Raw genomic sequence first — 12276 nt, forward strand, 5'->3', positions numbered from 1 at the left:
AGTGTGTAACCCGGCGGTGGGGCCAGTGAGATCAGACGGTGTGTAACCTGGGGGTGGACCCAGTGAGATCAACAGTGTATAACCCGGGGGCATGGTGAGATCAGACAGTGTATATCCCAGGGCACAGTGATGGCATACAGTGTGTAATCTGGAGGTGGGCCCAGTGAGATCAGACAGTGTGTAACACGAAGGTGGGCCCAGTGAGATCAGACAGTGTGTGTTCCAAGGGCCCAGTGAGATCAGACAGTGTGTATATCAGCGCCCAGTGAGATCACACAGTGTGTAATCTGGGGGTGGGCCCAGTGAGATCAGACAGTGTGTAATCCGGGGGTGTGCACAGTGAGATCATACAGTGTGAAACCCAGGGGCCCAGTGAGATCAGAGAGTGTGTAACCCGGGGGTGGGCCCAGTGAGATCTGACAGTGTGAAACCAAGGGCCCAGTGAGATTAGACAGTGTGTGTTCCAGGGGCCCAGTGAGATCAGACAGTGTGTATATCAGCGCCCAGTGAGATCACACAGTGTGTAATCTGGGGGTGGGCCCAGTGAGATCAGACAGTGTGTAACCCGGGGGTGGGCCCACTGAGATCAGACAGTGTGTAACCCGGGGGCCCAGTGAGATCAGACAGTGTGTACCCCAGGTCCCAGTGAGATCAGACAGTGTGTAACCTGGGGGCACAGTGAGATCAGTCAGTGTGTAACCTGGGGGCCCAGTGAGATCAGACAGTGTGTAACCTGGGGGCCCAGTGAGATTAGACAGTGTCTGACCCCGGTTAGGCCCAGTGAGATCAGACAGTGTGTAACACTGGGGCCCAGTGAGATCAGACAGTGTATAACCCTGCGGCCCAGTCAGATCCGACAGTGTGTAACCCGGTGGTGGGTCCAGTGAGATCAGACAGTGTGTAACCCAGGGGTACACTGAGATCTGACAGTGTGTAACCCGGGAACCCAGTGAAATCAGGCAGTGTGTAACCCGGGAGCCCAGTGAGATCACACAGTGTATAACCCGGGGACCCAGTGTGATTAGACAGTATGTAACCCGGGGTCCCAGTGAGATCAGACAGTGTTTAACCCAGGGGCTCAGTGAGATCGGACAGTGTGTAACCCGGGGGTAGACTGAGATCAGGAAGTGTGTAACCCGGTGCACAGTGAGATCAGACAGTTTGTAACACTGGGGCCCAGTGAGATCACACATTGTGTAACCCGAAGGTGGATACAGTGTGATCAGAATGTGTGTAAAGCGGTGGCCCAGTGCGATCAGACAGTGTATTACCCGGGGTCACATATAGATCAGAAAATGTGAAACCCGGGACCCCAGTGAGATCAGACAGTGTGTAACCTGGGGGTGGGGCCAGTGAGATCAGACTGTGTGTAACCTGGGGGTGGACCCAGTGAGATCAACAGTGTATAACCCGGGGGCCCGGTGAGATCAGACAGTGTATATCCCAGGGCACAGTGATGGCATACAGTGTGTAATCTGGAGATGGGCCCAGTGAGATCAGACAGTTTGTAACACGAAGGTGGTCCCAGTGAGATCAGACAGTGTGTAACCCGGGGGTGGGCCCAGTAAGATCAGACAGTGTGAAACCCAGGGGCCCAGTGAGATCAGACAGTGTGTGTTCCAAGGGCCCAGTGAGATCAGACAGTGTGTATATCAGCGCCCAGTGAGATCACACAGTGTGAAATCTAAGGGTGGGCCCAGTGAGATCAGACAGTGTGTAATCCGGGGGTGTGCCCAGTGAGATCATACAGTGTGAAACCCAGGGGCCCAGTGAGATCAGACAGTCTGTAACGCGGGGCTGGGCCCAGTGAGATCAGACAGTGTGTATCCCGGGGGCCCAGTGAGATCATACAGTGTGTACCCCAGGGCCCAGTGAGATCAGACAGTGTGTAACCCGGGGAGAATGAATGGGCCCAGTGAGATCAGACAGTGTCTACCCGAGTGCCCAGAGAGATCAGACAGTGTGTAACCCGGTGGCGCGGTGAGATCAGACAGTGTATAACCCGGGGGCCCAGTGAGATCCGAGAGTGTGTAACCCGGGGGCCCAGTGAGATCAGACAGTGTGTGACCTTGGGCTACACTGAGATCAGACTGTGTGTAAACCGGGGACCCTGTGCGATCAGACAGTGTACAACACGAGGTCCCAGTGAGATCAGACAGTGTGTAACCTGGGGGCCCAGTGAGATCAGACAGTGTATAACCCGGTGGCCCAGTGAGATCAGACAGTGTATAATCCGGGGGGCCAGTGAGATCAGACAGTGTGTAACCTGGGGGCCCAGTGAGATCAGACAGTGTATAACCCGGGTGCCCAGTGAGATCAGACAGTGTATAACCCGGGGGCCCAGTGAGATCAGACAGTGTGTAACCTGGGGGCCCAGTGAGATCAGACAGTGTAGAACCCGGTGGCGCAGTGAGATCAGACAGTGTGTAACCCGGTGGCCCAGTGAGATCAGAAAGTGTACAACCCGGGGTCCCAGTGAGATCAGACAGTGTATAACCCGGGGGCCCAGTGAGATCAGACAGTGTGTAACCCGGTGGCCCAGTGAGATCAGACAGTGTATAACCCGGTGGACCAGTGAGATCCTACAGTGTGTAAACCGGGGACCCTGTGCGATCAGACAATGTGTAACCCGAGGTCCCAGTGAGATCAGACATTGTGTAACCTGGGGGCCCAGTGAGATCAGTCAGTGTGTAACCTGGGGGCCCAGTGAGATCAGACAGTGTGTAACCTGGGGGCCCAGTGAGATTAGACAGTGTCTAACCCCGGTTAGGCCCAGTTAGATCAGTCAGTGTGTAACCTGGGGGCCCAGTGTGATCAGATAGTGTGTAACCTGGGGGCCCAGTGAGATCAGACAGTATGTATATGGGGGCCCAGTGAGATCAGACAGTGTGTAACCTGGGGGCCCAGTGAGATTAGACAGTGTCAAACCCCGGTTAGGCCCAGTGAGATCAGACAGTGTGTAACATTGGGGCCCAGTGTGATCAGACAGTGTGTAACACTGGGGCCCAGTGAAATCAGACAGTGTGTAACCTGGGCCCCAGTGAGATCAGACAGTGTGTAACCCGGGGGTGGGTCCACTGAGATCAGACAGTGTGCAACCCGGGGGTGGGCCCAGTGAGATCAGACAGTGTGTAACCCGGGGGTGGGTCCAGTGAGATCAGACAGTGTGTAACCCGGGGGTGGGCCCAGTGAGATCAGAGAGCGTGTAACCCGGGGGCCCAGTGAGTTCAGACAGTGTGTAACCCGGTGGTGGGCCCAGTGAGATCAGACAGTGTGTAACCCGGAGGTGGGCCCAGTGAGATCAGACAGTGTGTAACCCGGCGGTGAGCCCAGTGAGATCAGACAGTGTGTAACCCGGGGGTGGGTCCAATGAGATCTGACAGTGTGTAACCCGGGGGTGGGTCCAATGAGATCTGACAGTGTGTAACCCGGGGGTGGGCCCAGTGAGATCAGACAGTGTGTAACCCGGGGGTAGGCCCACTGAGATCAGACAGTGTGTAACCCGGGGGCCCAGTGAGGTCAGACAGTGTGTAACCCGGGGGTAGGCCCACTGAGATCAGACAGTGTGTAACCCGGGGGTCCAGTGAGGTCAGACAGTGTGTAACCCGGGGGTAGGCCCACTGAGATCAGACAGTGTGTAACCCGGGGGTCCAGTGAGATCAGACAGTGTGTAACCCGAGGGTGGGCCCAGTGAGATCAGACAGTGTGTGTTCCAGGGACCCAGTGGGATCAGACAGTGAATCTCAGCGCCCAGTGAGATCATACAGTGTGTAATCTGGGGATGGGCCCAGTGAGATCAGACAGCGTGTAACCCGTGGGTGGGCCCACTGAGATCAGACAGTGTGTAACCCGAAGGTGGGCCCAGTGAGATCAGACAGTGTGTAACTCGGGGGCCCAGTGAGATCAGACAGTGTGTAACCCGGGCGCCCAGAAATCAGAGAGTGTGTAACCCGGGGGTGGGTCTAGTGAGATCAGACAGTGTGTAACCCGGGTTGGGCCCAATGAGATCAGACAGTGTGTAACCCGGGGGTGGGCACAGTGAGATCAGACAGTGTGTAATCCGGGGCCCAGCGAGATCAGACAGTGTGTAACCCTGGGGCCCAGTGAGATCAGACAGTGTGTAACCCGGAGGCACACGCCGATCAGACAGTGTGTAAAGAGGTGGCCCAGTTTGATCAGACAGTGTGCAACCCAGGTGGGATGGGCCCAGTGAGATCAGACAGTGTGTATCCCGGGGGTAGGTCCAGTGAGATCAGACAGTGTGCAACCCGGGGGTGGGCCCAGTGAGATCAGAAAGTGTGGAAACCTGGTGTACAGTGAGATCGGAGAGTGTGTAACTTGGTGTCCCAGTGAGATCAGACAAGGTGAAACCCCGGGGTACACTGAGATCTGACAGTGTGTAACCCGGGGACCCAGTGAAATTAGACAGTGTGTAACCGGGAGCCCAGTGAGATCACACAGTGTATAACCCTGGGGCCCAGTGTGATTAGACAGTATGTAACCCGGGGTCCCAGTGAGATCAGACAGTGTGTAACCCAGGGGCTCAGTGAGATCAGACAGTGTGTAACCCGGGGGTAGACTGAGATCAGGAAGTGTGTAACCCGGTGCACAGTGAGATCAGACAGTTTGTAACACTGGGGCCCAGTGAGATCACACATTGTGTAACCCCGGGGTGGATACAGTGTGATCAGAAAATGTGTAAAGCGGGGGCCCAGTGAGATCAGACAGTGTATAACCCGGGGGCACAGAGAGATCAGAATATGTGAAACCCGGGACCCCAGTGAGATCAGACAGTGTGTAACGTGGGGGTGGGCACAGTGACATCAGACACTGTGTAACCCGGGGGCCCAGTGAGATCAGACAGTGTGTAACCCGGCGGTGGGGCCAGTGAGATCAGACTGTGTGTAACCTGGGGGTGGACCCAGTGAGATCAACAGTGTATAACCCGGGGGCCCGGTGAGATCAGACAGTGGAAATCCCAGGGCACAGTGATGGCATACAGTGTGTAATCTGGAGGTGGGCCCAGTGTGATCAGACAGTGTGTAACACGAAGGTGGGCCCAGTGAGATCAGACAGTGTGTAACCCGGGGGTGTGCCCAGTAAGATCAGACAGTGTGAAACCCAGGGGCCCAGTGAGATCAGACAGTGTGTGTTCCAAGGGCCCAGTGAGATCAGACAGTGTGTATATCAGCGCCCAGTGAGATCACACAGTGTGTAATCTGGGGGTGGGCCCAGTGAGATCAGACAGTGTGTAATCCGGGGGTGGGCCCAGTGAGATCAGACAGTGTGAAACCCAGGGGCCCAGTGAGATCAGACAGTGTGTAACCCGGGGAGAATGAATGGGCCCAGTGAGATCAGACAGTGTCTACCCGAGTGCCCAGAGAGATCAGACAGTGTGTAACTCGGTGGCGCAGTGAGATCAGACAGTGTATAACCCGGGGGCCCAGTGAGATCCGACAGTGTGTAACCCGGGGGCCCAGTGAGATCAGACAGTGTGTGACCTTGGGGTACACTGAGATCAGACTGTGTGTAAACCGGGGACCCTGTGCGATCAGACAGTGTATAACCCGAGGTCCCAGTGAGATCAGACAGTGTGTAACCTGGGGGCCCAGTGAGATCAGACAGTGTATAACCCGGTGGCCCAGTGAGATCAGACAGTGTGTAACCCGGTGGCCCAGTGAGATCAGACAGTGTATAACCCAGTGGCCCAGTGAGATCAGACAGTGTGTAACCCGGTGGCCCAGTGAGATCAGACAGTGTATAACCCGGGGGCCCAGTGAGATCAGACAGTGTATAACCCGGGTGCCCAGTGAGATCAGACAGTGTATAACCCGGGGGCCCAGTGAGATCATACAGTGTGTAACCTGGGGGCCCAGTGAGATTAGACAGTGTAGAACCCGGTGGCCCAGTGAGATCAGACAGTGTGTAACCCGGTGGCCCAGTGAGATCAGACAGTGTACAACCCGGGGTCCCAGTGAGATCAGACAGTGTATAACCCAGGGGCCCAGTGAGATCAGACAGTCTGTAACCCGGTGGCCCAGTGAGATCAGACAGTGTATAACCCGGTGGCCCAGTGAGATCCTACAGTGTGTAAACCGGGGACCCTGTGCGATCAGACAATGTGTAACCCGAGGTCCCAGTGAGATCAGACAGTGTGTAACCTGGGGGCCCAGTGAGATCAGTCAGTGTGTAACCTGGGGGCCCAGTGAGATCAGACAGTGTGTAACCTGGGGGCCCAGTGAGATTAGACAGTGTCTAACCCCGGTTAGGCCCAGTGAGATCAGTCAGTGTGTAACCTGGGGCCCAGTGTGATCAGACAGTGTGTAACCTGGGGGCCCAGTGAGATTAGACAGTGTCTAACCCCGGGTAGACCCAGTGAGATCAGACAGTGTGTAACCTGGGGGCCCAGTGAGACCAGACAGTGTGTAACCTGGGGGCCCAGTGAGATTAGACAGTGTCTAACCCCGGTTAGTACCAGTGAGATCACACAGTCTGTAACTCGAGGTCCCAGTGAGATCAGACCGTGTGTAACCTGGGGGCCCAGTGAGATCAGTCAGTGTGTAACCTGGGGGCCCAGTGAGATCAGACAGTGTGTAACCCGGGGGTGGGCCCAGTGAGATCAGAGAGCGTGTAACCCGGGGGCCCAGTGAGTTCAGACAGTGTGTAACCCGGTGGTGGGCCCAGTGAGATCAGACAGTGTGTAACCCGGAGGTGGGCCCAGTGAGATCAGACAGTGTGTAACCCGGCGGTGAGCCCAGTGAGATCAGACAGTGTGTAACCCGGGGGTGGGTCCAATGAGATCTGACAGTGTGTAACCCGGGGGTGGGTCCAATGAGATCTGACAGTGTGTAACCCGGGGGTGGGCCCAGTGAGATCAGACAGTGTGTAACCCGGGGGTAGGCCCACTGAGATCAGACAGTGTGTAACCCGGGGGCCCAGTGAGGTCAGACAGTGTGTAACCCGGGGGTAGGCCCACTGAGATCAGACAGTGTGTAACCCGGGGGTCCAGTGAGATCAGACAGTGTGTAACCCGAGGGTGGGCCCAGTGAGATCAGACAGTGTGTGTTCCAGGGACCCAGTGGGATCAGACAGTGAATCTCAGCGCCCAGTGAGATCATACAGTGTGTAATCTGGGGATGGGCCCAGTGAGATCAGACAGCGTGTAACCCGTGGGTGGGCCCACTGAGATCAGACAGTGTGTAACCCGAAGGTGGGCCCAGTGAGATCAGACAGTGTGTAACTCGGGGGCCCAGTGAGATCAGACAGTGTGTAACCCGGGCGCCCAGAAATCAGAGAGTGTGTAACCCGGGGGTGGGTCTAGTGAGATCAGACAGTGTGTAACCCGGGTTGGGCCCAATGAGATCAGACAGTGTGTAACCCGGGGGTGGGCACAGTGAGATCAGACAGTGTGTAATCCGGGGCCCAGCGAGATCAGACAGTGTGTAACCCTGGGGCCCAGTGAGATCAGACAGTGTGTAACCCGGAGGCACACGCCGATCAGACAGTGTGTAAAGAGGTGGCCCAGTTTGATCAGACAGTGTGCAACCCAGGTGGGATGGGCCCAGTGAGATCAGACAGTGTGTATCCCAGGGGTAGGTCCAGTGAGATCAGACAGTGTGCAACCCGGGGGTGGGCCCAGTGAGATCAGAAAGTGTGGAAACCTGGTGCACAGTGAGATCGGAGAGTGTGTAACTTGGTGTCCCAGTGAGATCAGACAAGGTGAAACCCCGGGGTACACTGAGATCTGACAGTGTGTAACCCGGGGACCCAGTGAAATTAGACAGTGTGTAACCGGGAGCCCAGTGAGATCACACAGTGTATAACCCTGCCCAGTGTGATTAGACAGTATGTAACCCGGGGTCCCAGTGAGATCAGACAGTGTGTAACCCAGGGGCTCAGTGAGATCAGACAGTGTGTAACCCGGGGGTAGACTGAGATCAGGAAGTGTGTAACCCGGTGCACAGTGAGATCAGACAGTTTGTAACACTGGGGCCCAGTGAGATCACACATTGTGTAACCCCGGGGTGGATACAGTGTGATCAGAAAATGTGTAAAGCGGGGGCCCAGTGAGATCAGACAGTGTATAACCCGGGGGCACAGAGAGATCAGAATATGTGAAACCCGGGACCCCAGTGAGATCAGACAGTGTGTAACGTGGGGGTGGGCACAGTGACATCAGACACTGTGTAACCCGGGGGCCCAGTGAGATCAGACAGTGTGTAACCCGGCGGTGGGGCCAGTGAGATCAGACTGTGTGTAACCTGGGGGTGGACCCAGTGAGATCAACAGTGTATAACCCGGGGGCCCGGTGAGATCAGACAGTGGAAATCCCAGGGCACAGTGATGGCATACAGTGTGTAATCTGGAGGTGGGCCCAGTGTGATCAGACAGTGTGTAACACGAAGGTGGGCCCAGTGAGATCAGACAGTGTGTAACCCGGGGGTGTGCCCAGTAAGATCAGACAGTGTGAAACCCAGGGGCCCAGTGAGATCAGACAGTGTGTGTTCCAAGGGCCCAGTGAGATCAGACAGTGTGTATATCAGCGCCCAGTGAGATCACACAGTGTGTAATCTGGGGGTGGGCCCAGTGAGATCAGACAGTGTGTAATCCGGGGGTGGGCCCAGTGAGATCAGACAGTGTGAAACCCAGGGGCCCAGTGAGATCAGACAGTGTGTAACCCGGGGAGAATGAATGGGCCCAGTGAGATCAGACAGTGTCTACCCGAGTGCCCAGAGAGATCAGACAGTGTGTAACTCGGTGGCGCAGTGAGATCAGACAGTGTATAACCCGGGGGCCCAGTGAGATCCGACAGTGTGTAACCCGGGGGCCCAGTGAGATCAGACAGTGTGTGACCTTTGGGTACACTGAGATCAGACTGTGTGTAAACCGGGGACCCTGTGCGATCAGACAGTGTATAACCCGAGGTCCCAGTGAGATCAGACAGTGTGTAACCTGGGGGCCCAGTGAGATCAGACAGTGTATAACCCGGTGGCCCAGTGAGATCAGACAGTGTGTAACCCGGTGGCCCAGTGAGATCAGACAGTGTATAACCCAGTGGCCCAGTGAGATCAGACAGTGTGTAACCCGGTGGCCCAGTGAGATCAGACAGTGTATAACCCGGGGGCCCAGTGAGATCAGACAGTGTATAACCCGGGTGCCCATTGAGATCAGACAGTGTATAACCCGGGGGCCCAGTGAGATCATACAGTGTGTAACCTGGGGGCCCAGTGAGATCAGACAGTGTAGAACCCGGTGGCCCAGTGAGATCAGACAGTGTGTAACCCGGTGGCCCAGTGAGATCAGACAGTGTACAACCCGGGGTCCCAGTGAGATCAGACAGTGTATAACCCAGGGGCCCAGTGAGATCAGACAGTCTGTAACCCGGTGGCCCAGTGAGATCAGACAGTGTATAACCCGGTGGCCCAGTGAGATCCTACAGTGTGTAAACCGGGGACCCTGTGCGATCAGACAATGTGTAACCCGAGGTCCCAGTGAGATCAGACAGTGTGTAACCTGGAGGCCCAGTGAGATCAGTCAGTGTGTAACCTGGGGGCCCAGTGAGATCAGACAGTGTGTAACCTGGGGGCCCAGTGAGATTAGACAGTGTCTAACCCCGGTTAGGCCCAGTGAGATCAGTCAGTGTGTAACCTGGGGCCCAGTGTGATCAGACAGTGTGTAACCTGGGGGCCCAGTGAGATTAGACAGTGTCTAACCCCGGGTAGACCCAGTGAGATCAGACAGTGTGTAACCTGGGGGCCCAGTGAGATCAGACAGTGTGTAACCTGGGGGCCCAGTGAGATTAGACAGTGTCTAACCCCGGTTAGTACCAGTGAGATCACACAGTCTGTAACTCGAGGTCCCAGTGAGATCAGACCGTGTGTAACCTGGGGGCCCAGTGAGATCAGTCAGTGTGTAACCTGGGGGCCCAGTGAGATCAGACAGTGTTTAACCTGGGGGCCCAGTGAGATTAGACAGTGTCTAACCCCGGTTAGGCCCAGTGAGATCAGACAGTGTGTAACACTGGGGCCCAGTTTGATCAGACAGTGTGTAACACTGGGGCCCAGTGAAATCAGACAGTGTGTAACCCTGGGGCCCAGTGTGATCAGACAGTGTGTAACCCGGGGGTGGGTCCACTGAGATCACAGAGTGTGCAACCCGGGGGTGGGCCCAGTGAGATCAGACAGTGTGTAACCCGGGGTTGGGTCCAGTGAGATCAGACAGTGTGTAACCCGGGGGTGGGCCCAGTGAGATCAGAGAGCGTGTAACCCGGGGGCCCAGTGAGTTCAGACAGTGTGTAACCCGGGGGTGGGCCCAGTGAGATCAGACAGTGTGTAACCCGGAGGTGGGCCCAGTGAGATCAGACAGTGTGTAACCCGGCGGTGGGCCCAGTGAGATCATACAGTGTGTAATTTGGGGATGGGTCCAGTGAGATCAGAAAGCGTGTAACCCGTGGGTGGGCCCACTGAGATCAGACAGTGTGTAACCCGAAGGTGGGCCCAGTGGGATCAGACAGTGTGTAACCCGGGGGCCCAGTGAGATCAGACAGTGTGTAACCCGGGCGCCCAGAAATCAGACAGTGTGTAACCCGGGGTTGGGTCTAGTGAGATCAGACAGTGTGTAACCCGGGTTGGGCCGAATGAGATCAGACAGTGTGTAACCCGGGGGTGGGCCCAGTGAGATCAGACAGTGTGTAATCCGGGGCCCAGTGAGATCAGACAGTGTGTAACCCTGGGGCCCAGTGAGATCAGACAGTGTGTAACCCGGAGGCACACGCCGATCAGACAGTGTGTAAAGAGGTGGCCCAGTTTGATCAGACAGTGTGCAACCCAGGTGGGATGGGCCCAGTGAGATCAGACAGTGTGTAACCCGGGGGTGGGTCCAGTGAGATCAGACAGTGTGCAACCCGGGGGTGGGCCCAGTGAGATCAGAAAGTGTGGAAACCTGGTGCACAGTGAGATCGGAGGGTGTGTAACTTGGGGTCCCAGTGAGATCAGACAAGGTGTAACCCCGGGGTACACTGAGATCTGACAGTGTGTGTGACCCGGGGACCCAGTGAAATCAGACAGTGTGTAACCCGGGAGTCAAGTGAGATCACACAGTGTATAACCCGGGGGCCCAGTGTGATTAGACAGTATGTAACCCGGGGTCCCAGTGAGATCAGCCAGTGTGTAACCCAGGGGCTCAGTGAGATCAGAGAGTGTGTAACCCGGGGGTAGACTGAGATCAGGAATTGTGTTACCCGGTGCACAGTGAGATCAGACAGTTTGTAACACTGGGGCCCAGTGAGATCACACATTGTGTAACCCGGGGGTGGATACAGTGTGATCAGAAAATGTGTAAAGCGGGGGCACAGTGAGATCAGACAGTGTATAACCCGGGGGCACAGAGAGATCAGAAAATGTGAAACCCGGGACCCCAGTGAGATCAGACAGTGTGTAACCTGGGGGTGGGCCCAGTGACATCAGACACTGTGTAACCCGGGGGCCCAGTGAGATCAGACAGTGTGTAACCCGGCGGTGGGGCCAGTGAGATCAGACTGTGTGTAACCTGGGGGTGGAACCAGTGAGATCAACAGTGTATAACCCGGGGGCCCGGTGAGATCAGACAGTGTATATCCCAGGGCACAGTGATGGCATACAGTGTGTAATCTGGAGGTGGGCCCAGTGAGATCAGACAGTGTGTAACACGAAGGTGGGCCCAGTGAGATCAGACAGTGTGTAACCCGGGAGTGTGCCCAGTAAGATCAGACAGTGTGAAACCCAGGGGCCCAGTGAGATCAGACAGTGTGTGCTCCAAGGGCCCAGTGAGATCAGTCAGTGTGTATATCAGCGCCCAGTGAGATCACACAGTGTGTAATCTGGGGGTGGGCCCAGTGAGATCAGACAGTGTGTAATCCGGGGGTGTGCCCAGTGAGATCATACAGTGTGAAACCCAGGGCCCCAGTGAGATCAGACAGTGTGTAACCCGGGGGTGGGCCCAGTGAGATCAGACAGTGTGAAACCCAGGGGCCCAGTGAGACCAGACAATGTGTGTTCCAGGGGCCAAGTGAGATGAGACAGTGTGTATCATAGCGCCCAGTGAGATCAGACAGTGTGTAATGTGGGGATGGGCCCAGTGAGATCAGACAGTCTGTAACGCGGGGCTGTGCCCCGTGAGATCAGACAGTGTGTACCCCAGGGCCCAGTGAGATCAGACAGTGTGTAACCCGGGGAGAATGAATGGGCCCAGTGAGATCAGACAATGTCTACCCGAGTACCCAGAGAGATCAGACAGTGT

The sequence above is a fragment of the Pristiophorus japonicus genome, unplaced genomic scaffold, assembly GCF_044704955.1.
Source record: "Pristiophorus japonicus isolate sPriJap1 unplaced genomic scaffold, sPriJap1.hap1 HAP1_SCAFFOLD_73, whole genome shotgun sequence".
NCBI lineage: Eukaryota > Metazoa > Chordata > Chondrichthyes > Pristiophoridae > Pristiophorus > Pristiophorus japonicus.